The sequence below is a fragment of the Halichoerus grypus genome, chromosome 3, assembly GCF_964656455.1.
Source record: "Halichoerus grypus chromosome 3, mHalGry1.hap1.1, whole genome shotgun sequence".
In the NCBI taxonomy this organism is placed as follows: Eukaryota; Metazoa; Chordata; class Mammalia; order Carnivora; family Phocidae; genus Halichoerus; species Halichoerus grypus.
Window position 1 is genome coordinate 10,905,580 of NC_135714.1, and position 26,139 is coordinate 10,931,718.

The 26,139-nt window shown below is 42.1% G+C and overlaps 1 long non-coding RNA gene across 4 annotated transcripts in view; it reads right to left on the minus strand.

Annotated features, from left to right (window-relative positions):
* The window catches only part of LOC118538538 (uncharacterized), a 405,254-nt gene that overhangs the window by 175,836 nt on the left and 203,279 nt on the right, over window positions 1-26,139 (minus strand). For 3 of the 4 annotated variants that reach the window (XR_013446280.1, XR_013446281.1, XR_013446282.1), the window contains exon 4: window positions 122-216. The exons of the other annotated variant lie outside the window; for it this stretch is intronic. This is a non-coding gene — a long non-coding RNA (uncharacterized LOC118538538). The remainder of the gene's footprint in view (window positions 1-121; window positions 217-26,139) is intronic. 4 annotated transcript variants of the gene reach the window in all.

Here is a 26,139-nt window from a genome sequence, read left to right on the forward strand (position 1 = left end):
CTACATTTCCCAGTCTACCTTGCACCTGGTAACACAAAGTGACTAAGTTCTTTTCAATGAGATGTAAGCTTAAACAGTGTGGGGAGTCTCTGGGAAAACCCCTTAAGGAGAGTTGACTGACCTTCAAAGCACATCCCTTTTCCCCGACACCTTGTCTTTCTCCTGATGCCTGAGATAGGGATCTGATGGCTAGAGCTCCATGGAACATGAGGTGACCTGGAGGACAGAAACTAGTACTTGAATAATGAAGTACTTGACAATGAAGAAGTCTAGGTCGCTGATGACCACAGAGAAACTTCTACTTTATCTAAGTTGCTGGTATTTTAGGTGTTTACTGTTATATGCTGCCAAACTGATGCAAGCATGCCCACTCCTATGAACAGATAACACTTAGAACAGTGCCTGGCACACAACAAGTGCTTAATAGCTACAAGGAGTTGTTTCTACTCTAATCCATACATTGATGGACCCATTTGGCCATCCCAACAACCCTAGGGCACATGGACTTTATACCATCTTCACTTTACCTATGTGAATTCTGAAGCACATTAACCTCAGTTAACCAAAAATAACAGAGTAGAGATTCAACCCAGGCATTGAGGCAGCAGAATCCATGCTCTTAAGCATTGCCCTCCAATGCCTCCTAATCAAGTCGAGTTGTCACCATTTTCACAACAGACATGCCCATAGATTCCTACACTTTCTTATGAACATAGTAATGTTCATTTGTAGTCTGGGGCTCTTTCAACCTGCTGATTGGACTGTAAAGTGTTAATGAAATATGAATTGTAGGAATGTGGTTCCTGCTACCGTGGACAACACCTTTCTGTACACATTCTGTTTTCCATTCCCGGTAAAACAGGGACTCATCTTTCCTTTTGATCAATCCAGAGCTGGCTGCAGGGAGCTAACTTCTCTTCTCCCCACCCTGACCCTGACCCTTGGCAATTCACAAACCAGAGACAGGAAAGGATAGGGTATGGGTGTTATACTGCTACTAATCTAATTAGGTGTCAGGGTGGAGGCCATGTTAGGGTTGTTGTAAGAGAAGGGGGAAAGCACAGTTCAAACAGATAATCGTCATTATTGTTATGACTCTGATTATGTGTGGGATTGTTCTAAGCATTTCACACATACCACTAATCACTTAACCTTCTCAACCAGGGGTACCGTTTATCCCCATTTTACAATTGAAGAAATTAAAGCAGAGGTAAGTTAAGTAGCTTGCCCAAGGTCACACAGCCAGGATGTCAATCAAGGCATTCAGTCTCTAGGGACCATGTGCTTCATTACCAGTTCCTCTGAAACAAAGTTTTCAAGTCAGCAAGGAGGGAGGAAGTGAATCAATTAATGAATGACCAAATTAATGAATAAGTAAATTACTGAATGGATAAATTTACAGATGAATGAACTGAATACATGAATAAGTAGATACCACCACTTTTGTGAGAACTACATTGGATTTGATAGGTCTCCTTAGTCTTTATCTTGAGAATGCATTTTCCAAGAAATATTTGAATCTGAATCTTATCAAAATAAGGGAAGGCAGGCTGTTATTGGTATGTCTGTAGGTACAGTAGGGGAGGGTAATCCAGGGTAGGAACGAGAGGTGAAGCCATCAACAAAGCTTCATCTTTTTCCTCCAGGCCCAGCCTGGTGTCTCCCATTTCTCAGAAGCCAAATCACCTGTCCGTTACCTCCCAAACAGATTATATTTTCCTCCTCCCAAATGCCATTATAATGAGATTCATTTGAGTTTCATAAAACAATACAGGGTGGAAGTGTGCCATCATCATTCATACTTCATCATTCATTTATTTATTCATTAATTCATTTGTTCAAGATTTATTAAGTCCAACTACATGCCAGGCTTTGTGCTGGCCCCAGCCCTGGTCTGAGAGGAGAAGAGAGTCATTGTTCTAACTTTGATTCCCCCAGAACCCAGCTCTGAGACCAGGATAGGGATGCAAGAGATTTATTTGAAGGTAACCCCAGAACAACTTGTAGAGGAGTAGGGGAGTGAGACTGACCAGAGAAGGAAGATAATATAGGCTGTGTTATCATGCTGGTAAATGCTGTGGGCTCAGCCCTGCATGAGAACTTGGGGACATGTTGCAGAACTTTCAAGTGATCCTCCCCAGGGGTGATAAAGTTGGGCTACTTATCACCTTACTCCCATCCATCTTCAGTTGAGGTGAGGGTGCTTCCTAACCTCAACTTCTAACCTAACCCTCTTGCACTTCTGGTTTTCCCAGCCTGTGGATACAGAAAAACCACTCAAGCAGAAAGTTACCAGTGCCCATAGTAGTATGCTATGGGCATGCACTAGAATAATGGGTGCCAAAAGGATATAGATGGGGCACTATAGCATCTGCTACAAATGGGCATGTAGATGATTGATCAAAGCAGGAACTGGAATAGAGGCATGACCTAGGGACTATGAGAGCAGACAGGAGGGAACAATAACTTCTCCATTGGACTTCCCTGACCACCCTCCATCACACACACACACACACACACACACACACACACACACACACACCAGCTTCAAGGCTGATTAAACACCTTTCCTGGTTTCTTTCACAGCTCACAAGCATTCCTTATTAGAGCACTTAACATAACTACTCATGTTTTCCTCTTTATGATAACAAGTGACCTTTTGAGACCCCAAGCCTGGAAAAGATCATGGTATCACTTCTTCTAATATCTAAATCAACATAAAAACATTCCTAGGCCATAAATACATGTAGGGAAGTTCAAGCCAGTTGTGATTTTTTCCCCATGTTGATAAAATAGTTGTGTTCATGTAAAAATATCAAATTATTTCCTAACAATTTCTTGGTACTCTTTTGTTGGTGCCCAGGCACATACTTGGTCTGCTTACTGGGCAGTCTCTACCCTCTTCCCAAGACTTAAGCATCATGGAGGGGGTACTTATTATCTACTTTAAAATCATCAGTATCCTCAAGGCCTAGTAACATCAGACACCGAGTAAGAAGTCATCAAATGCTGGCTGCCTGGCTGGCTGGCTGGATGGATGGATGGAGAAATGAGTGAGTTATATTTGGATAGAGAGAAGTCCCAGGACATGTCAGAGTTTTCAAAACTCTAAAACCAATCTTGGAGGATGACCAGTGAAAGTCTTCAGGCAGATATTCAGGGTGGGAAACAAGCATATCTTGACACTTCTTCTCCAGGTATTATGAGCTCCATTTAATTTAACTTAGCTCTGCTCTCAGGTTGGAATCCATCAAGTCCCTGGTGTTAGAGCCTCTCAAGTCCTTCTAGTCAGCTTGACATGGAAAGACCTTATGGGTGGTCTCTGAAGTTGTCAGCAGCGTTGGCCACTGCCACAAATAATTTATTCCTTCTGCTTGGGCTTTTGCTACTGAGAGGGACAGGCTAATTGGGTCTTTCTGGCAATTCACATCAGCTAGAAGCTTCCTGCTAAGATCCCTCCACCTCTTTTCCAACCTTTCTCAGTGCCAAGGCATAAAGAGGAGGAATATTTATAAAGCACATGCCTGCTGAGAATACCCTCTAGTGATTGTTTTCCCCAATCCAAGTATTCCCTGCCAGCTACTTCAAAGACTTTTGAAGTCACTGCTAATTTAAAAGCAATAATAAGATTGACACTGAAATGCTTCCCAGCTGGTTTTTCTGGGCAATAATTCTCACCAGTTCCTTTGCAACCTGCTTTCTGTTACAATTTGGGGTTTGCAAAACATGGCTTTTAAAACACATTCAAACAGAGCAGAACAAGTTTCTAAAACAAAGAAATAACATGGTCCTGGCATGGATATAAACATGTTCTTCTCCATTTAGGACATATTTCTTAATAATGAACCTCAGTGAATGTGGGTTATAGAGTCAGTGAATCCTAGGTTCAAAACCAACTCTTCCATTTATTAATTGGGTAAGTTATTTAACCTCCCTGAAAGTCCTTCTCCAAAAATAAGGCATGAAAGCACCTCTCTTGGAAACTGGTCAGGAAAATACAAGCCATGGGGATGGAAAATGCAGATGTAGGATGCAGATCAGACCTGAGGTCAAATCTCAGCTCTGCCACTTTTCAGATGGTACCTTAGGCTTTGTCAATTCTCCCAATCCCTCTGAGAATCAGGTTCTTTCCCCCATCAAATGGAAATGAGATATATCTCATATGGTATATATAAGGATTAAATTTTATGACATATAAAACATTGCTGAGTAAATGTTCAATAAAATGGTAGGCTTTGTAGATGGAGAGATGAAAAGAGGAAAAATATGCAAGATGCTGGTGCATGGCATTGCTTGGCATGCTCAGCAAGCACCATCTATTAAAAAAACTGTTGTCATTGGAGTGTATCAGCTGTTGCTTCATAATCAATCACTCAAAGCTCAGTGATTGATTTTATTACTGCTTTTATTAGTTTTGCACTGTTTTGCTGTAAACATTTCATCAATGTTTAAGCCCAGGCTTAAAATAATAACAGTTAAGTATGGCTCATGATTCTACACTTCCCCTGCAGGTTGGCAGTTCTTCTGATCTAGGATGGCCTCAATTTCAATGGTTTCTCTGCTCCACATGGTTTCTCATCCTCTGGCAGGCTAGCCTCAGCTGGTTTACACAGAGGCCGGGCAAAAGGTCTCAAAAGAGAGTGAGTTAAAGCTTGGAAGTGGCCCTTCATAACTTCTGCCACATTCATTGGCCAAAGCACATCACCAGGCCAGCCCAGATCCAAAGACTAGGGGAAAGAGTGCACCTCCTGATGGAAGGAGTTGTAAAATTACATGCCAAAGAGGTGGAAAGCATGTCCATTTTTACAATCACTGCCCCAAAATAAATTATAGTGGACATTTTACAATGAATTTATCATGAGAATTCATATGCTCTGTCTTCAGGCATAGGCTCAGAAACAGCCTTTCAGAAATGATCAGTTACAAGATTTTCCTTTTGAAAAAACTTGTTAAGCAGGTACTTTGCATCATATGTCCTTGGGAGAATTAACCTGTCTTTACTCACATGCTGTCAGTAAGATATTTCACTATCTGATGGTACCTTCCCAGGCCCATTGCAGGATGGTGGTGAGTGACAATCTATAGAATATACTTATGTGTAACAGCTGCAATGCTCTTACCAAAGCTAGGAGAGTATAATGGGCAGGATGCACCCCCTGAATGCTATACTTGTTACAGGCCCATCGGACCATCCAATTCAGGGTGAGTAGCTTTGCTAAGGACCTAGAACTTGTTGGGCCTACAAGAAAGGGTAGAGCCAGTGCCTTCAGGGGTGGGAGAGGAGCAGATTACCAACCATTTCCCATCTTAATCATAGCAAAGATAGAAATTGCAGCTTACTCAAGGGGTAGAGAAGATGGTTCTGAAACTCTGGTCTCATTTCCAAGGTTTTATAGAAACTTTATTTTTAAAGAGTACAGAATTTAAAATTAGAACTTGGTGTGAATCCCAGTTCTGCTATTTACTCACTCTGTGACCTTGGATGAATTACTTACCACTCCTGGCTTCTGTTATTCCAAGCTCTAATACGGGGACAACAATACTTAATTTACAATGATGCTATGAGGACTATATTAAGAAAATACCATAAGGGGCCTGACATAAGGTAGGCTTTCAACAAATGTTTAGTCCACATTCCATCATTCCAGCAGCCTCCCAAAGTTCAACATTAGTAGGACAAATCAGAGTGAGATCTTTGAAGATGAATTTGCATATCTTCTTGCTGACATAGTACAACAGTGCACTAACTAGAGAGAGTGAAGAAGAAATGGGCGCCTGGGTGGCTCAGTTGGTTAAGCGACTGCCTTCAGCTCAGGTCATGATCCCGGAGTCCTGGGATTGAGTCCCGCATCAGGCTCCCGGCTCGGCGGGGAGCCTGCTTCTCCCTCTGACCCTATCCCCTCTCATGCTGTTTCTCTCTCTCTCTCAAATAAATAAATAAATAAAATCTTTATTAAAAAAAAAAAAAAAAAGAAAGTGACCCAAGTTGAGGCTTCAAAGAACTGGACTCATAAAAATGCCACCTCTACCTTCCAACCCATTCATCCCCATCGGTGACTTCTTATTCCTCAGTTTTTCTCTTCTAAGCTGATCTGGGTGGTCAGCTTAGCCAGAATTACCTATACAACCATGAAGTCAGAGAATAGTGGAACACTTGGGATTCTGAAGCTTTCTGCTTTTATATACAGCCATTCAGAATAGAGAGAAGAGTCAAAATCACCTCTAATGCAGACAGATCCTAGAAGCTGGTCTATCAGAGGCCCAGCCTCAGTCTTCCAGGGCAGGACTTACACTGATTAAGTCTACTGGAGTATCTCTTAGTACCTCCATGAAGAACAACCTCAGATATATCTAATACTTATAATAACCCTAAAATAAAAGTATTGTATAGTTAAGATGAGGTTTGGCTAAAAGTAAGGGAGACCCAGAAACTAAGAGTGCCTTAACATTCCTCTCTCATCATAAATTCTAAGACAGAAAGTGGGAAAATATGTTGACTTTGCTCCAAAAATTTTTCAAGAACCCAAGCTCCTCTAGGTGTGACCTCCATTTTCAAGGTCTCCTCATGGTCCAAAATGACTGCTTTAGCTCCAGTCATTATGCTTACAAGGAGAAGCAAGGAGAAGAAAGGCAAAAACTAAGGTCAAAGAATATACACCTAGCTGTCTTAAAAAAAAGTCCAAGTAGGGACCTATGCCATGTTATCATATGTATCATTGGACAATACTTAGTCAAAAACCTAGCTGGAATATAACAGTCTGTGCTCTGGGTGGTGATTATTCCTAAGGAAGAAGGAGGTGATGGATATTAGGAAAAAAAAATTGCTGTGTATGACATTGATATTAAAATGCCTTTATACAGAAAAGGAAAGAGCCTCAGAGATGTTGTCACTTGCTTAGCTGGTAAATAGCTAACCCAGATTTGAGCCCGAGACTGTGTGAGTTTCCACATCCCATTCTTTCTACTAAATTATATTGTCAAATTCCATTATTTCTAGGGGAATCAAGACCATAGATCATCTCATTAATGAGTAGGTTAGTGCAGTGCGGAGTTCCAGAAATGCCCCATCACAAACTTTGTACCTCCTCCTTCCACTGCTGTGCAGCAAGGATTATAATTAAGGATTATTGTTCTACTGCTGGTGAAACCATATACTAGCTGAATAATTCTGGAGAAAATCACAAAAACTCGTTGCCTTTGAGTTTCTTCACCTATAAAATTGATTTGCTAAAGTAAAAATCCAGGGCTTTAATATATGTAAAAGCAATATACTATCAAAAGAACACTATAAATAGATACTAGCACATTGTTTTTTTTTATATAAGGCATTGGGTATGTTATTTTATTTAAGTGTGTTCTCAGAAGTGGGGAAAATTTACTTCTGCTTTAGTCAATCTTTAAAGACTTCATGGAAGCAGTGGCATTTTTATTTATTTGGCAGTTAGGGACTGGAGAAGAAAATGCTCCAGGCAGAGATCAGCCACAATATAGGGACATAGAGTGGGCAGAACATGGTGTTTGAGGAAGAGTAAGAAATGAAAGAAGAATGAACGCCCATGAATCTTTGGTGAAGGACAACTATCCTTGCAATTATGTGGCCACACTGTGGATAACCTTCATTCTCAAGGTCACCTTATGGTCATGGTATTGTGTGGCTGCTCTAGCTACCCTGGTCACCATTGTCTTGTCCCAGGGGTCTTTCAGAAGGAGAAAAGGCAGGCAGAGGTTGGCAGAGGTTGTGGTAACTCTGGAGGGTGATTCTAGAGCCCATTCCCAGAAGAATATCTAATAGATGGGCCAGTGAGGGATAGAAAAAAGAGGAAAGAGGACACCTCACTCCATTTCCAAATCAGCAAAGTCAGAATTATACAGTAGATGCTCCTAAACCAGCTCATATCCTGAAGATCCCAAAATTTTGATATTATTATTCTTTTATCCAAAATCTAACAATAAAAATTCAGGAGAATTCTTGTGCTTCCTTAGCAACATGATAGTAGAAAGGGCAGCAGTGTCACCATCCACAGTAGCCGGGAACAGGCAGAGTACCACCTGGGGCATGAGTGAGGGACAAGCAACAGGTAGGAGCAGGCAGGGTGGTCCCAGAAGCCAAAGGATAAGTTCATAAGAGTCACAGTGGGTTTTCTAGTGCTGGATCCCCTGAATGAATCTTTGGCCTCCTTTCTCCCTTAGCTTAAAGCTAAGAATCACAGTCCAGTCAAATACATGTCTACACTTCTTTCCCAAGGCATAGGGAAGGTTCCTGGCTATCTGGAACTTGAGGCTTATGCAATTCAGGAACACTTTTTGAGAAATAGAATACAAATTTAGAATTATCAAATTAATTTTGAAGCCTTGGAAGAGACCTGTGCAAAGGAATTGAAGGAAAAATATAAGGTAAAGAGAACACCAGTCAGTAAGAAAATATTAACTGGGAATCATGTGGGACTTGGCTCTAGAATCATTAACCAGACATGTGACAATAGTTGCATCACTTCCTTCTCTGAGACTCAGCTTTCCTTCTGGAAAATGAAGGTGCCCCCCCACCCCCCATCACCACCCCATCAGTTAGGATCATGGCAGGAAACAAATGACTCATTCAAGACAGGTCATAGCAGAAGGATTTAGTAAGTGAGAGCTGGGTGAGGGCAAAGCATAAAAGGTGCTGATAGAGCACCCCGGGTTTGCACAGCAGACAACTGCCCCCAACACTAGGTCTGGAAAGGCAGGTACTGAACCACAGAAAAGGTAAGTAACTTCATGGAGAGGATCTCTCAACGGTGTCCTCAGAGATGCAGCTCATATTGTGTGAACTTTAGGAAAGGGGTTGGGGGAATAAATACGCCATCATTATTCACCTCCCCCCCCCACCAACTTCTGCCAGAGCTCCTTGTCGGGGAAACCCACCCAGAACTCAAAAGACAAGGTAACCCACCGATGTGGTGCATGCAGGTCAGTCTCCCTGAGGCACAGAACAAGAAAGAGAATGATGGAGATGGGTCTGGAGGAGCAAAGACACCACAAGAGTTCCTGGTCTCTTCAGATCTGACATACTAGTGGGTTGTCTGTACAGAAGGTCTCCAGATTTTGCTGGCTTAAAACAGAGTTTAAGAGATTTCCTGATTTTTGCTCTCCACCATAAAAATGGCTTTGCCCAAAGATTATAAAAGGCAGTTATATAGCTGTGTCCCATACCCCCTGAAAATGGAATGCTTGAGCTAGACTTTAAATTCTAACTTTGGGCCCATCATGCCATTTCTCAGAGCCTGCTTCTTCATCTGCTTCACAAGATTGTTGCAATAACCAACTCAGATCACAAGATTTGTGCTTTGTAACCTGTAAATCAGTGTGTGAAAGTTAGTTTTTATCATCAGAACTAAGTAGTAACAGTGATAAGTACTATTTTTTGAGGTTTGTTCTATACTCCTGAACTAAATAATAGTTAGTTCTTCCAAATAATCCTATCAGGAAGATACTATCATTCCCCCCCTCTGTATTACAGATGAAGAAACTGAGATTGAGAGGCGTTACATAATTTGATCAAAGTTATACAGGAAGAACAGCACCTCTCAAATATTAATGCACCACAGAATCAACTTGTGTATGTCAGAATCAACCAGTAAAAGGCAGATTCTGATTAAGAAAGTCTGGGATGGGGCCTGAGCTTCTGAATTTCCAACTAGTTGCTATTGCTGGTCCACCAATCATGCCCTGAATAGCAGGGAACTAAGATGGGGAAAGCAGAGAAACAAATCCAGTAATCTGGATTACTCCAGAGTCTGGATGTTAAACCCCTATACAAACGATGGCATTGATACTCCCTTAACGTAACGGGCCTTCGGAAGAGGCCAAGCCTGGGGACATGCTTGCACGAGCACTTAGGTGAGAATGTAGGAGAGGACAAGTGTGAGAGAAGAGCAGATCACATAGCCATGCCTGGAATCTAGGTGGGACTGAAGACCTATTTACCTGCCCCCTTCCCACCAACTGGGCCCTAAGTCCTGGAACTTCCACCTCTTCTTTCCTACTCTGACTGTCATGGACATATTCCAGGTTCAAATCTCAGCTCTGCCATTTATTAGCTGGGTGACCCTTTAACTCTCTCTTTGCCAGATAAAAGAATACATTCCTAAGGTTGTGGTAAGGGATATACCAGTGAATATATATATTGAAAATGCTTAAAAGAATGTCTGGAAAATGGTAAGCAATAAACCAGTCAAAGAGCATCATCACTGGTCTCCTTGACTCAAGGCCAATTCCCTTCAGATCCATCTTCATTGGCTTCAGACCCTTTGGTGATAGCCTTTGACTTCAGTGTGGCATGCTTGGTCTTTCCTTCAGATCCTGGTTCCTGCTAAGGTCTTGTACTCTGATCATATTAAATGATCCACCTTCCCTGAAATTAGCATTTACCTTTTTGATTTTGAGCCTCTGCATGCACCATTCCCTCTGCCTGACCTGCACTCTCTCTTTTTTTTTTTTTTTAAGATTTTATGTATTTATTTCAGAGAGAGAGACAGAGAGAGAGAGAGCACACAAGTGGGAGTAGGGGCAGAGGGAGAGGAAGAAGCAGACTCCCTGCTGAGCAGGGAGCCCTGACAAGGGGCTCAATCTCAGGATCCAGGGAACATGACCTGAGCCAAAGGCAGACGCTTAACTGACTGAACCACCCAGGCACCCCAACACTTTTAATCCCTCAAGATCAAACTCAAACACTGCATCCTCTGTAAGCCAGTCCCAATTCCCCTGCTCTCCCCCACAAACAGGACCACTGTTCCACTGCCCCAGAATACTCTTCATCCTCTATTATGGAGTGTCAGAGAGTGACCACTTACCCATGCCCTTCTCCCTGTTCTAGATTCTGAGCCCATATCATGTACCCTCTAGGCCTAATCCACATCTTGGCATATGATGAAGAGATGCTAAGGGTTTGATGAAAGATAAAACAGGAAGCAAAGGAAGGAAGAAATGAAAGGAACAAAGGAAGGGGAGGGGTGGGGGGGTTTGAGTCAACTTTTGCTGCTGTGGACTTGGGTTTCTGGGGCTATAGACTGGCTCACATTAACTCACCGGTACAAAGATTCTCCCTTCTTAAAAATACATTTTGTTTCCAAAAATCTGTAAAACAAAATTGTCCCGGTTGTTTGGGCCGAACTCACATACTTCCCCACTGAAGTGAGGTTGTATTGCAGGCTCGCACATGGTGATGGAAGTCAGGAGAATTTATTTATGGATTAGCCTCAGATAAGCTCTGGAGAGCCTTTTTCATCTTTCAAGCCACCAGGCAAAAGACTGTTTCTGAGGGAAAATGCCTTCTGAATAGCAACTGAGCTCCTAGGATTGTCTTCCCTAACATGGCAGGTGGAGAGGCTGGGGAAGAACACAAGACGGGAGCACTTTCTGGGTCAAAGCTGGGGAGTAAATTTTTACCTGTGAAGTATGCATTCATTTCATTTGCATAGTGGATGACACCTTCTCCCTGCCCCTGTGTCTGTGGAGCTGTAAGAACCTGTCACTGTGGCCTCGGAGGTGACATTCGATGAGGATTTTGTGAACTGAGAGGACTCAGTGCTGAAACAAAGGGCAGGACCAATAGCTACCACTTCTCTATCACAGCAGTGCTGTGAGATTAGGACTGCTGGCACCATCATTCTATGGAAGCAGTTGAAGGGTCTAGGCCCTGTAGTCAACAGCTAGTGAGTGGTTCCCACAAAAAGACAGATTCATGCATGGCCTCACCTCCAGAACCCGTGAATGTGACCTCACTGGGAACAAGTATCTTTGAAAATGTAACTAAGTGGAGGATCTTGAGATGAGGAGGTCTCTGGAACTATTTCGATGGGCCCTAAATCAAGTGACAAGTGTCCATATAAGAGACACAGAGAAGACACACAGAGGAGAAGACAAAGTGAGGACGGATCAGAGAGAGAAGTGACCACAAGCCGAGGAATGCCAACAGCAGCCAGAAGCAGGAGACGCAAGGGAGGAATTCTCCCCTAGCGCCTCCAGAAGGAGTACAGACCTAATGATTCCTTGATTTCAGACTTCTGGCCCCCAGAACTGTGAGAGAATAAATTCCTGTCGTATGAAGCCACAAGCGTATGGTCATTTGTTATAACAGCCTCAGGAAACGAATACGGTGTTGAAGCCAGGATTCAGACCTAAGTCTGCCTGGCCCTGCTCTGTAAATTGGGACAGATGATCTCATTTCAAAGACTTTGTTCCCTCAACTGTTAAAAGGGAGTTACAGCAAAGATTAAGTGAGGTAATGTGCTCAATTTAAGTACCTGACACACTGCTTAGGAGGGAGACCTCAGCCCTACCTCAGTGGAAATTTATGGAGCCAGTAGGGCACAGAAGGAAATGAAACTCAGGAGGCCTCAAAGCTTGAATTCAGGAGACATAACAATGTTTTCTGCCATTTCCTGGCTGTGTGACTTTGGTCAATTTCCTTAACCTCTCTGAGCCTGAGTTTCCTCATTAGCAAAATGGAGATAATACCTTCTTCCCAGAACTGTTCTAGAGAGTAAATAAGATCAAGTTGAAACATAGCATGATAATGGTTTTCCTTTCTTCCTTCTTGGTTGTTCAGAATTAGAAACATAAGCCAGTTTCTCTGCCTAGGACATCTCAGATATGCATAAGGCAAGGTCTGCCTACACTGTTTTCAAATATTCAGTGAAAAGTCTACTTCTTCCAACCTCAGATGGGGGCCCACATCGAGTCTACACTAGGCTAATTGCTAGAAATACAGAGTTGAATACGGATGAGCAGAACTCATTTCACCAATTTAAAATTCTCTCAGAATTCATGATTTGAGCACTCTGAACTGAACTTGAACCTTTTGGCATTCGAATTGGCTTATACAGTTTTGATTGCAAGAAAAGAGAATTTTAAAAAGTCATTAAACAAGGTGAAAAGCCTTATTGGACACGAATTGGCTCTTAAAGAATATTACAATGATATAAAGCTCAAATGGGTCAGAAATTTATGAAAGTCATTTCCCTTAAATAAAACATGATTTTAAATATTCAAGGGAGAATGCTTTGCAAAATGTACTTCGTGTTTTAAAGCATCTGAAGAATTGCAAGAGTTTTTGCTCATTCCAAAGACACTGTGCTGGATGTCAACAGCTGCATCAAACTGGGGGTTCTGCTGGGCCTCAGCCTATGCCCTGAGCCACCTGCTCAACCCTGCTGGTCTCAGGGCAAAACCACACTCAGCAATCCTTGTCTGCCCAACCTAAGAGGCCACTTAAAAACTGGGCACTGGATACACAGATTGGAGCCCCAGTTGGTACTGGATACACTATATTGGAACTGCCTGCCTGTCAAATAGAATGTGAACTTCTTGAGAGTAAATAAGAGGCTTTTTCACTGTTATATTTTCCAACACTTAACACAATGAGGCAGCCAGTAAGTGGGGGATAGATGACTGAGTAGGTGAGTAATTAAAAGAGAGGAGGGGAGAGGGAGGAAAAACAGTTATAGATCAGACAGATGATAGATGATGATAGATAGATGATAGGTAGATAGATAAATAGATGATAGATAGATAGATAGATAGATAGATAGATAGATAGATAGATAGATGATAGATAGATAGATGATAGATAATGGATGGATAGATGATAGATGGATAGATAGAGAAGATGTACAGAAGGATGCATGACTAAAAAGATGGAAGATTGGGTGATGAATGGATGAACGAAAGAAGGAGGGAGAGATGGATGAATGGTTGGATGAATAGGTGATGATGGTGTCTACTTAGGAATTGCTACTTAAATGAACTAACAATCCCACACTTGAAGATTCTAGTCCCAAGTTTTCATTTCTCCTCTAAAAGATCACATTTACCTTTTTTTTTTTTTTTTAAGATCTTATTTATTTGACAGAGAGAGACACAGCGAGAGAGGGAACACAAGCCTGGGGAGTGGGAGAGGGAGAAGCAAGCTTCCCGCGGGGCAGGAAGACCGATGCGGGGCTCAATCCCAGGACCCTGGGATCATGACCTGAGCTGAAGGCAGACGTTTAACGACTGAGCCACCCAGGTGCCCCTCACATTTACCTTTTAAAACAGTGGTCTGTGATGCCTTAATCCCCAAATATACTGCATCTTCTAGTTGTTTTTTTTTTTCTAGTTAACAATGAAATAGTTAAGCAGCAATGTAGAAAAGCAACTTGGGATCAGAGAATCTATGCTCCAGTCTAGAACCTGACACTACCCCAGCCATGTGGCCTTGGCTAGGTCACTTTTACCTCTAAGTTCAGTGTCATTATTTCTAAAATAAAAATGGATCCAATACTGTTAGTTAACTATCAACAGACATCCCCCTTTTACTTGCTAACATTATTTCCATTTGATTCAGAAGCAATTTGCCCAATCCCCGAGGGTAAGTCATGACTGGTTTATGTCATAAACTCCCATTCCCATTTGCCAGTTACCCAATTCTGGCCAAAAAGAAATAAGGGGAAGTCAAGGAATTCTGGGGATTTAAAAACGAACAAACAAAACAAAAAACAGCTGACTAAGGAGAGAGCTCCTTAGCCATCATCCCTTCCCTCCCTGCTTTGGGTTGTGTTGTATGAAACCTTGAAGCTTGGAGCTCAAGCCGCAGCTATTTTATAACCATGAAAAGAAAGAAAAGGAATTTCAACAATTCTGACCCATACTCTTGACATTGTTGCGGCTGATAATTCAAATTCAGAATCTACCTATGCTCACCTTCTTGCTATCTTAGACCTATAAAAAATGGGTATCACGTATCATACTTTCCATATGTCAGCTACTGTTTGCATAAATTAATTTATTTCACCCTCACAACTACAGTTATTATTATATCTGTTTCACAGATGAAAATAACAAGATGCAAAGATGCTAAGAAACTTGTCTACAATGACAGCTAGCAAGTGGCGGAAGTTAGATTTGAATGCTAACAAGGGTCATCATGTAAACATCCCACCATACTGCTTTCTCTTGTTTGCTAAATGTTTAAGTTTGGATGCAGCCACAAAACCATACCAAGTTATACAAAGCTTATCTTTCTATCTTGCAACCCTAAGACATACATATCTAATATTATTCTCAAATGTATAAATTAGGGTAATGGTGAACACCAAGGTTGAATCATCTGCCAAAGTCCCCACAGCAGGGAAGTGGCAGAGCCGGGATGGAAGGAGCCCCAATTCCCCTGGCTCTGAAGCTGATTCACTTTCTATTTCTGTGCCTACCTTCCTATGAGATGCTCATTTCTTTGCACAGTGTAAGGAGGCCCAAAGGAGTCCTCAGTGATGCTAATGAAACCTGAGTCCTAGGTTGAAAATAGTCCAGCAAGGCCAGTGAGGGGATTTGGGAGCAAATCCCAAAGGGATGTTTAATACTCTCAAATGCTCCTATAGTCTACTCTCCTCTGCTCCAATGTCTCAAAGGTCACCTCTTCCCCTAGCTCTATAATTTAGAAAAACATTGGGGACTTAGCACTTACAGTTTCAGAAACCGTGGTCCTTCCTCGATATGGGTCATTTCAGTCCTGTTGCAGAGAAACACTACCAGCACCCATCTCATCTATAAACCAAGTTGGTCCTCACAATGCCCTGAGCTAAGCCTCTCGTGTTTGGAAGGGGCTGGGATGGAGTTAGAGAGGGAATAAGTCAAAGGAGGACCCAAGGGATGATGAGTGGCCAAGAATCAGAGACCTTGTGACCTAAAAAACACCATAGATCATTTGGTCTAACATCTTCAATTTACAGACAGTGAACATGAGACTCAGAAACATTTATTAATAATTGCAACTATCATCCACACATCATCCACTGTGATATTTGAATTCATTTAATCCCTACAAAAGAAATCTGAACAATAGGTGATATCTCAAAGCTAAGACTAATGCTCAGAAAGACTAGGTGATTTACTCAAGGTCACAGAGCTAATAAGTGGCATAAGCACATTACGCAGGCAAGATTTCTATCCTCAGACAACTGTTCTTTATAGTTACTGAGCTTGTTGAAGCCCCTAAGGAGGGACCTACATTCAAAAAAGAAATCAAGGAGTGAGAAGGGGAGAGTCTAAAAGGACACTGAGAATGAAGGAAGGACTCAGGGCTGAGCTTGCTGGGATATGCAGCCCTGAAAACACACACAAACATGTGTGCCAGTTTGCATGGTTGGAGAAGAGGAAAGGCACCAAAGCTTTAGCTTTAGCAGATTCTCATAGCTGCCTGTTAAGGTCTTTTAAGTACACAGGTTTGGTGGGATGTGAGGGGGAGGGCAATTAGAGAATCTCTCCAAGTCATAAGACAAAGTAGTGATAAATGAAGGTACCACTGTGTGAGTGTGTGTGTGTGTGTGTATCCTTGCTTTTTCAGTACACAGTCTGTGTTTTTTCTAGTAGGTGGAGTTTTCCTCACAGTTTTTAAAAAGTTCTGAGAAATTATCTGAGAAAAGAATGGAAAAAAATTACAAACAGAAATATGGCTGCCATGAAGTTGAGAAGGCACCACTGTGCATTCGTTGTATATGGCAAGTAGGTGGGGTGAAGGAAACACAGTTTGGCTCTCTCTACACACTTCTGGTGCTTTTGTTGATATTGCAAAACAGTCCATCCACATGTGAGCTTCCTTCCCACTGAAATTAAAAGCTAACCAACAGCACCCCTGCCAGCTTCTTCTTCTTGCTAAGACAAGTTTAGCGTGGAGGAAGACATCAGTGTGACAGAGTTTGAGAGTTAATTATAACCTTCTAGGTACTGCTCTTCCACTCGCTTGTGGTGATACTGGCCATGCCTTGCTCTGAGATTGTTGTTCATCTGTAAAATGGAGACAGATGATAATCATACCTGCTGGCTTTCTTTCCTCACTTCAGCCACAGGACTTTGGCACACACTATTCCTTCAGCCTGGAATATGTTCTCCAACACTTCCTTTATCATACAGTTTCCTAAACATGTTTCGGGACTCTCATAGATTCATACAAGTTGTCCTTTTACGTTCATCACCGTAGCTGCTTGATGGTATCTCTCACCCATAAAGACTGAAATTTCCCCTGAGGCAAGGGGGTCTTGTCTGCTTTTGCTTGTCATTACATGCCCTGTGCCCTTCATGGAGTGGACACTCAAAAATGTATGCTGAGGGGCGCCTGGGTGGCTCAGTTGGTTAAGCGACTGCCTTCGGCTCAGGTCATGATCCTGGAGTCCCTGGATCGAGTCCCACATCGGGCTCCCCGCTCGGCAGGGAGTCTGCTTCTCCCTCTGACCCTCCCGACCCTCCCCCCTCTCATGTGCTCTCTCTCTCAGTCTCTCTCTCTCAAATAAATAAATAAAATCTTTAAAAAAAAAATGTATGCTGAATTACTGAGTGTCTTTCGAAGGGTTGGCTTAAGGATCAAAGGATTTAATGTATCTAAAGGAGTTGTATGAAACTCTTTTCCTTCTTTTCTTTTGCTTTTTAGCACCAAACCAATTTGAATTATGATAATTATCTTAGACAGACCATGTATACAAACTCAGAATCATATGAGGAGAGGTTCTGTTTTGCCATGAGCACTCCACTCTCTCCTCTCGTGCCTGTAGTCGTATGTGGAACATTCCAGTCCTGCCTCTGTGACCTTGAACAGATGAGGTGACCTGAGAGAAAGCATGTAAAGCATTTGTGCATTGCCTGAGAAATTGTGAGTGCTCAACTAATGATAGTTCTCTCTCTTTTTTTTTTTTTCCATTTGGGTTACAGGATCATTGTGAAGAAAACTTCAGATGATGGTGATAAAAAGTCTTTATAGAGGAGGTATCACATGACATTACTATTATTTTCTGAGGACATGCCAGACTCCCTTTCCCTGATTTCACATGATTTAACAGAAACTATTCACCTTCTTTAGCAGATAGGAAGACCTCTTCTCCATGCCCTGCTTTCCTGTTCTACCTTAACTTCTCTCTGAGATGGAGTCATTCAGCTCATTGCTAGCAGTAGTTATTGGTCCATTGGGTGGAGCTCATCTACAATAACCTTAAGCCCTGGGGATTTGGTCTCTCTCTTCCCTTCCCCCTCTGGACCAGTGAGAAGAGTAATTTAAATTAGGGGATCTGGGCTGTAGACTCAAACCTTCCCAGGGTGTGCTACCCCAAGGCCAAGACAGGAGTTGGGAGTTAGCAAAACCATTTTCTATCTCACTATAACATATGTTCTTTTGCATAGACTATCAATAATAAATCTAACATTTGGCTCTTCAACTGCTGATTCTCTTGTCTATTTCCCAACTGTTGCAGAACTCAGCAAAGAGGGGTATTAGTTATGAACTAAATCTCAGATCAATACTGTTCCTACCCCTTGTATCTCATTGTCTAACACAATGCTGGGCACATAGTAAACACTCACTTTGGGAATGAATATTATCCAACATTTACTAAAGGCTTATCATGTGCTACACACTGTTCTAAATGCTTCACATGTTTTGCTTTGTTCTGGTTTGCATTTAATCCTCATAATAACTCCTTGAGGCTGATTTCAGTATTATCCTCATTATACAGAGTAGTAAATGGAGGAGCAGAGAGTTTATATAACTTGCCCAAAGCCATACCACCAGTAAGTGGCAGGTGTGGGATATGAGTCTTGTCAGCGTGACTCCACTGAATGCACGCTTAGCCACTATAGTCTAAAGTGCTTGGTTAAAGAAGATATTTACAAATGTCATTTGCCTTCAGTTGTAGTGCAAAGAATCATACAAGTGCTCATGAAAAATAAATGCTTTTCTGTAGAGGAAACACATAGCTTTTATTTTTATATATTTGGGGGGGCAGGTGGAAGGGGCAGAGGGAGAGAGAGAATCTCAAGCAGGTTCCACTCGCAACACAAAGCCCAACACGGGGCTCGATCTCATGAGATCATGACCTGAGCTGAAATCAAGGGTCAAACGCTTACCCAACTGAACCACCCAGGTGCCCCAAATGCTTGGTTTTTTGAAGAATCACAAATTTGATAACTCTGGAATTAAGGATGAGAGTTGGGTATCCAGCTATTTAGTATATAATTAGTTATTTAGCCTAACATTATAAAAAATGGGGTAGCTGACAGAACAATCCTGTTTTACATTCATTTATTTAAAAGTCATAGGTAGAAATAATGAGAAGCCCTAGGGCAAGTATAAGTATCCCCACATTCCAAAATAATTGAGACTAATAGAAATGGCTTGCCTGACAGCTCCCTTTGGTTCTGCTCCTCTCAGAGACTACATGCTCTGAGTCTCATCCAGAGCTTGTCCTGGCTTTATACACATCCATGCTGAACACCCCAACTTCAGGCCTGATCACTTTCAGACAAGGTCACTTAATGTTGGTTCCATAGATGATGGGACCAGTAGTCAGCCATGCTTCATCCCCTTGCTCTCCTAGGGATTTATCTCCCTAGGACCCACTCATTTATACCAAACCTTGTTCAAATCAATCTTTTAAAACAATCTAATGTAGTGGGCCTATTGTTTTACTATAGGATTTTTAAAATTAATAGGTATCTAAAGCCTCTTAGCTCAGGATTTCAAAATTAAAACCAACCATTTACTGAGTACCTACAACATACCAGGTATCTAAAATACATTCATCCTACTTAATCCTAATAAAAATAAATAAATAATAATAAATAATAATGTTATGTGAGTACTATTCTAACTAAACAAGTGAGAAAACCAAATCTCTGGATAGTCAAGTGACTTGCCTAAATTAACACAGCTACTGGCCAGCAAAGGAGGGATTTGAACCCAAATCCTTTCCTGACACTATGTTCCTTCAACAAGCTTTGTTGTTAAGACGAGCAATGACTTGTGTTCTAATTCAATGACCAAGGGTAACCTTGCAGTTGCTAAAACAATACATGAGGCAATCATTTCACTTCAGACAAATCTTGTGACCCACAATGTTATCACTGCTTAGCGTCTGGCTTGTTGGTTAAAAGATCAGTCACGTGACTTCATCATTAAACCTCATCGTGTATACCCAGCTGCCTATCTTCCAAGAGTGAGGCTGCAGTCAACTCCACCTGATAAACAAGGCTCAGCACCAGTTGCTCTTCTTGTCATTGAACCCTTGTGGGTCTCACTGTCACCAAGTCCCATCAGTTCAGGAGTGTGTAGCCCTGGCTGATGGAGAGTTCCAGCTAATGAAGCACCAGATGACTGAGAGCTGATTGCACTCTGTAGACATGAAAAGCCCACAGACAGAGAAAACTGATAGTCTTAGACAGTGCTGGTCGGAGCGCAAGAACAGTTCGGTCAAACTGAGCAAAATTATGAATATTGAAACATTTTGACCCATGGAATTACTCTTTCAACAATTTACCTTATGGGTAACCCACACAGGCATGGAATCATATATGTATTAGCATTGTTTGTAAGAACGAATATTGGAAACAATTAAAATGTCCATCAATAGGGACAGTTTAAATAAAATGATAAATGTTGGGGTGCCTGGGTGGCTCAGTCGTTAAGCATCTGCCTTCGGCTCAGGTCATGATCCCAGGGTCCTGGGATCAAGCCCCGCATCGGGGTCCCTGCTCAACGGGAAGTCTGCTTCTCCCTCTCCCACTCCCCCTGCTTGTGTTCCCTCTCTGGCTGTATCTCTCTCTGTCAAATAAATAAATAAAATCTTTAAAAAAAATGATAAATGTCCACAGTCTCTTATTCAGAATCTTTGGGGCCAGTTCTGACTCCGAATGCAGATTCTTTTTTATTTTAGTAAAGTAATACAACCCAGGTATGATATATGCTTCCATTCCCAGCAGAGCCTGAGCAATGCCCAGCAACCAAATACATTCATCCTTCTGAAACATACCCCATGAAACCAAGTGGCATTACCAAAACAATAAATATTTTCGTATCAGCTCAAGTCAGTTTTGCTGCTAGATAAGTGTGGGTGTCAATATGTGGGGTAAAACTAAGTTTTCAGGGCTTTGGGGATTTGGGAATTAGAGGTAAGTGTTCTGGACCTGTGCTGGAATATTGTAAAACCAGCTAAAAATAAGGGAGGCAACTCAATTACTGATATGGGAAGTTCTCCAAAAAATATTGGAAAGTAAAAAATGTAATGTCAGGCATTGTATATAGGATGTATCACCCCTGTTCTACACACAGACACAAAGGACTGCAGATGCATAGAATATCTCTGCAAAAATACACACGGAACCAATTTTGGTTTTTGTCTCTGGAAAGGAAACTGGGGAATATGAGTCAAAAAGAGACTCCCTTTTGCTTTACTTATACACTTTGGAATATTTTACAATTTATAGGGAGTGCCTGCATCACCAAATTAAATTAAATGCATACATTAAAATTCTCTTGACCACCTCCCTGAAAAGCTTTCCCCAAACACCCTCCCATCATCATTCTCTGTCACATCCCTGTGTTTTATTTTCTTCCTAGTACTTTCTACCAGTCACAATTTCTTCTTCATTTGCTTCTCTTTGTATTGTTGGTATATCTCCATAAAATGCAAGGTTTTTTATCCACCTCATTCCCAGTTGAAACCCAGAAACTAGACAGTGGCTGGTGCTGAGGAATTATGAGGAACTAAGAATCCCACACCAAGGGGCTGGCTGAGGTATGAAGTTCAGGGTAAATTATGCATAGCAAAATCTGCCCTTGGTGTGCAGAAGAAGGTGGCCCATCTCGTTGTCCACAAAGGACACTTTTTGAATTAGTTTCCCATAGAGATAGAGTCTGGAAGTCTAGCCACATTCTCACCTATGATCCCATTGTAACCTAAACTTTGAACAGGTGTCTGGTAAGGCTAAGAGGTTCTGAACACATCCCTTCATCTCTCCCTGTCCTGACAGAAGGAAGTCTACGCACCCACACCTGCCTACAAACCGCCTTGCAGCCCCCTGCCATGAGGTCCATTTGCAAAACCCTTTGCCCTGAACAACTCCATACCCCCATATGTACAACATGGGCAGCCTCCCTGCCCCTTCTGCTCCTGAGCCATCTGTCCAGAAGGTCCTTCCTGACCATTGTCTGCTTAGCAGAACCTGATCTTTCCTTTAAGGTACAACTCAAAACACCATTTCCACCATGAAGTCCTCCTAAGTCCCTAAGAACTAATCAGCTGCTCCTTCTTCTGTTCCCCCAGACACTCAGGCAGGCAGCTCACTGAGGAGTGCACCAGACCTGGCATTAAAGTTAGCTGTTCCCATGTTAACATCCCCGGAAGAGTTTGAGTCCTGGAGTGCAAAAACCCTACTCAAAGGGACAGTTCTCTCTTTTTTCCCAGCGCTTCCAATGGAAATTGTCACCTTCTTAGAACATGACTTGCTTTAACTTTTATGTCAGGAAACAGAGGACAGACAATAAGAATACTCAAAAGCAGTATTCCATGCTGTGAAAGAGAGTAAGTGCTTAGGAATTCATTAAACCTGGTTTTGAATCTTGGCTCTGACACAATTCTGTAACCTTTTGGCTGTTCTCTTAACCTCAAGCCTGAATTTCCTTGACTCTACAATGGGTCAATAAGACCTACTTTGCAGGAATGAGACAGAGATTAAATGACAGAAAAGTAAGAAAAGCTGCTTAGCCAAGAATGTAGCTCATAGTAGGCACTCAGAAGCTACTCCTTTGGCTCCCTGTATCACATGAAAGAAAGGATGGGTAAATAAGTGAGCGCCTATGGAAACATAGTAATCTTGATATTTACTGTTACATCAGGTTCATAATTGGGCCATGTAGGGGGTTAAATTTTGGCCTCTTTCCCCTAATCGTAGGTCCAGTTTGGTTAGGATAACCACCATTTAAAGGGATCAACGGATCCAGAGGAAGAGTACGCATCCTCTGCGTCTTTGCACACAATGCCGTTCCCACAGATACAGCCACCACCCCTCTGAGCCTTCAGATCAGAAATGAACCTTCTGAAATCCCACCCAAGCAAACTTAACATATCAGGATTTCTCTGACTCTCAAGGAAAACAGCAAGTGGGATGGTGACATCCTGTTCCAGATTCTGATTCTCTTTCCCCCCAGAACCAGGTGAAAGTTCAAGGAAGACTAAAGAAAATGCCCTGCCCCAAGGCAGCATCTGTCAGTGTCTCTGGGAGGTCAGACCCAGACCCGGTTGTCTGCTTCAGCTAGCCTGCGCGTCTGCTTCTGTTTATAGTGGGCCACCTGCTTGTCCCCTGACCTGTCCCCTTGGTTGCTGTTCTTTCTGCTTTCAGTTGAGTCGGAGGGAATCAGCTCCTTTGCAAATGAGAATCACGAAACAATTGCAAGTCAGTTAAATGACCCTACACTTACCTGCTCCTGTTACCCAAGGGTTGGCATGAGTTGCCACACCATGAAGCGTTGAGCTGTGTTCTGTTCAGTCAGAAGAGCCTGATACACAGATAAACTTGACGATGTGGTTCCAGAACTCTCCTCAGTTGTGAAATTTGTGGCATGTCACAATGCTTACTTTACAATCAACATGCAATTCTAGCCTGACCTTTAGAATCTTTCCCTGAGGGGAAGGAGACATTATCCTTCGGGGACTCCTATATGTCATGGAGGATCTTTTAAACCTCTGGAGGATCTAGGCACTCTTGTTTTCAGAGGCCTCTTGCATACTTTATTAAAATAAAACGTAGCCACATCCCAATGTAGCTATATTGTTTCGTTTAAGAAAATGCTAAGGATTATAAAACTACTTCTGAGTTTGTTTTAGTATGAATTATTGGCTTTTCTCCTTGTTGTTTAGATACACACACACACACACACACACATATATAAAATACATAAAATACATGTGTATACATACATATACACATACGCATGTACACACATGTATACACACTAAAACATAAATATTTTATATGTGTGTGTTGAGTTGCATTAGGCCAGCTGACATCTTGTAAAGTTTCATAAACATTTAACTTAGCATTTACTCATGTTTTATATTGAAGTTTTCTTTTTGCCCTTTGGAGTTGCTTTTTTTTTTTTTTTTTTTCCCCAAATATCAGACATTTGTATTGAAGCCCAAGAAAAACTCACAGGTCCAAAAATCTCTGCTCCAAGTGTCTAATAAATGAATTGGGTCAGAGCACAGCCCCTTCTACTTGGTAGGTTGGAGGAAAGTATATTTTCATGGAGGTCTCTCCATTTGACTGTAAATCTCTCAGCACGGGGCCCTCTGCTAGATATGCGACATCTATATAAGCAGGGGGCCTCCTCAGAATGAGGGCCTTAGGACACTGTCGCAGAACTGAGGTTCACCCAAAACATTTCTATTACATTCTCCATCTGAGATCGTTTCTTGTTTTCACCCGATGGGAAGCTACTAAAACAAAATAACGCAAACCTTGCTACCTGTGTCTTCTCTTCTCCTTCAACAAAAACTTCATCAACTCAAATCCCACTTCATCGTAGATTTATAATATTCCTTTAAATAGGGCTGGAATGTGAAGGTTGATGCAGAACTTCAAACTTTAGAATGTTATTTTCTGGGACTGTAGCTCAGCCATGAAATTTTGCTCCAGGCAGATTTCAACATGCTACGTCTGAGCTGGAAGATGAATATTTCATGCATTTATTTCACCTTAAAACCAGAAGCTTTTTTTGTATCATTGTTTTGCACATAAAAGCTGGGCAAAGACCATTCTCCCACAAGATTTTCTCTCAAAGTTGAGTCCAATGGAGCCGTCTAGAATGTTCCACCTAGTCTCCTTTTTCATGAAAAGAAAGCTGACTCTGATAAAGAAGTATTATGTATTAGGGCACTGTGCAGAGTCCTTTTCATGTGTGTTATTGCCTTTCTAACCTTGGAACAATCTTGATGAGGGTTGATAACATTGTTCCCATTTTATAGATAAGGAAGCTGGAGGTCAGAAAGGTTAAAACCTTGACCAGAATCAAACATCAAAGACTCACCAAAGCCAATATTTGAAATCAATTCTTGCCACTCTACAATTATACAAAGCTGCCTCAAGAGCTGATTGAGGAAAACAAGACATTAAAAGGAAATATATTCTGGGACACCTGGGTGGCTCAGTCCATTGAGCGGCTGCCTTCGGCTCAGGTCATGATCCCGGGGTCCTGGGATCGAGCCCCGTATCAGGCTCCTTGCTCAGGGGGGAGACTGCTTCTCCCTCTCCCACTCTCCCTGCTTATGTTCCCTCTCTTGCTGTGTCTCTCTCTGTCAAATAAATAAAATCTTTTTTAAAAAAAAAAGGAAATATATTCTGTCTACTGTACCTGCTGGTTTTATCAGTTCTGAGAGCATTCTCCCATCAAGAAAATGAAACTGAAGGATGCACTGAAGACAAGTAAGAGGTCCAGTGTTTGGTGTCCTCATTGTCTGCATTCATTCTGGAGAGATTAAGTCTCCCAATTGCCATTACAAATCCTTCTCAATTTTCCCTCCCTTCCCACTCTTACCCTTATTTCTAGATTTTTTTTTTTTTTAGGAATTCCTAGATTTCTACAATAGCCTTATGGTTGACCTCCTTGATTCCAGTACTTTCTCTTTCCTCTGCCTTATGTCTTTCTTAGATATCAATGTTGGATTGGTCTCCCTCAAATATCCTATAGAGGCCCTCTGAGGTGGACACTGCCCAGATGCCCCTTCAATGGTAGTCTTGCTATCTCAGCCTGAAAGTGCTAAGGGCGGATGCCCACATCCCTCAGACCCTTCAGGGATGCCTCAGCTGCAGAGATGCCCCCCCAATCAAGGTTGCACCCCTTCCTTGGAGCCCCACATCCAATGACAGGTAAATGTGAGATTACAAAACATCCCGGCCATCTTGGCCTAATTCAGAACAATGCTGAAGAGTCATTCTAGCTCCAGAGTCGCTTTTGAGGGGTGAGATGAGGGTGTCAGATAGCACAGCTCGACTCCCCCCATGCCCAGTCCTGCTTCCTTCCTCCCCCTCCCCCACGGGGGTTCATCCCAAGAGAACTCGTCAATAAACACTGAGTATTAAACTTCTCTTCAGAGTCAGCTTCCCAGAAAACCCAGCCTGCAATGCCTTACGTGGGGAGGGGAGAAGGGAGAGTCAAATTAAGCAGGATCTCTCATTCTAATGAGCTGTGTTTGTTTCTTCTTCAGCACTCCCATCAACCCCACTGCAGCCACCATTTCCAGTGATGTTTGAACATTTGACCAAGCCCATCATCTATGATGAGAACCTTACTTTATTTGCTTAGAA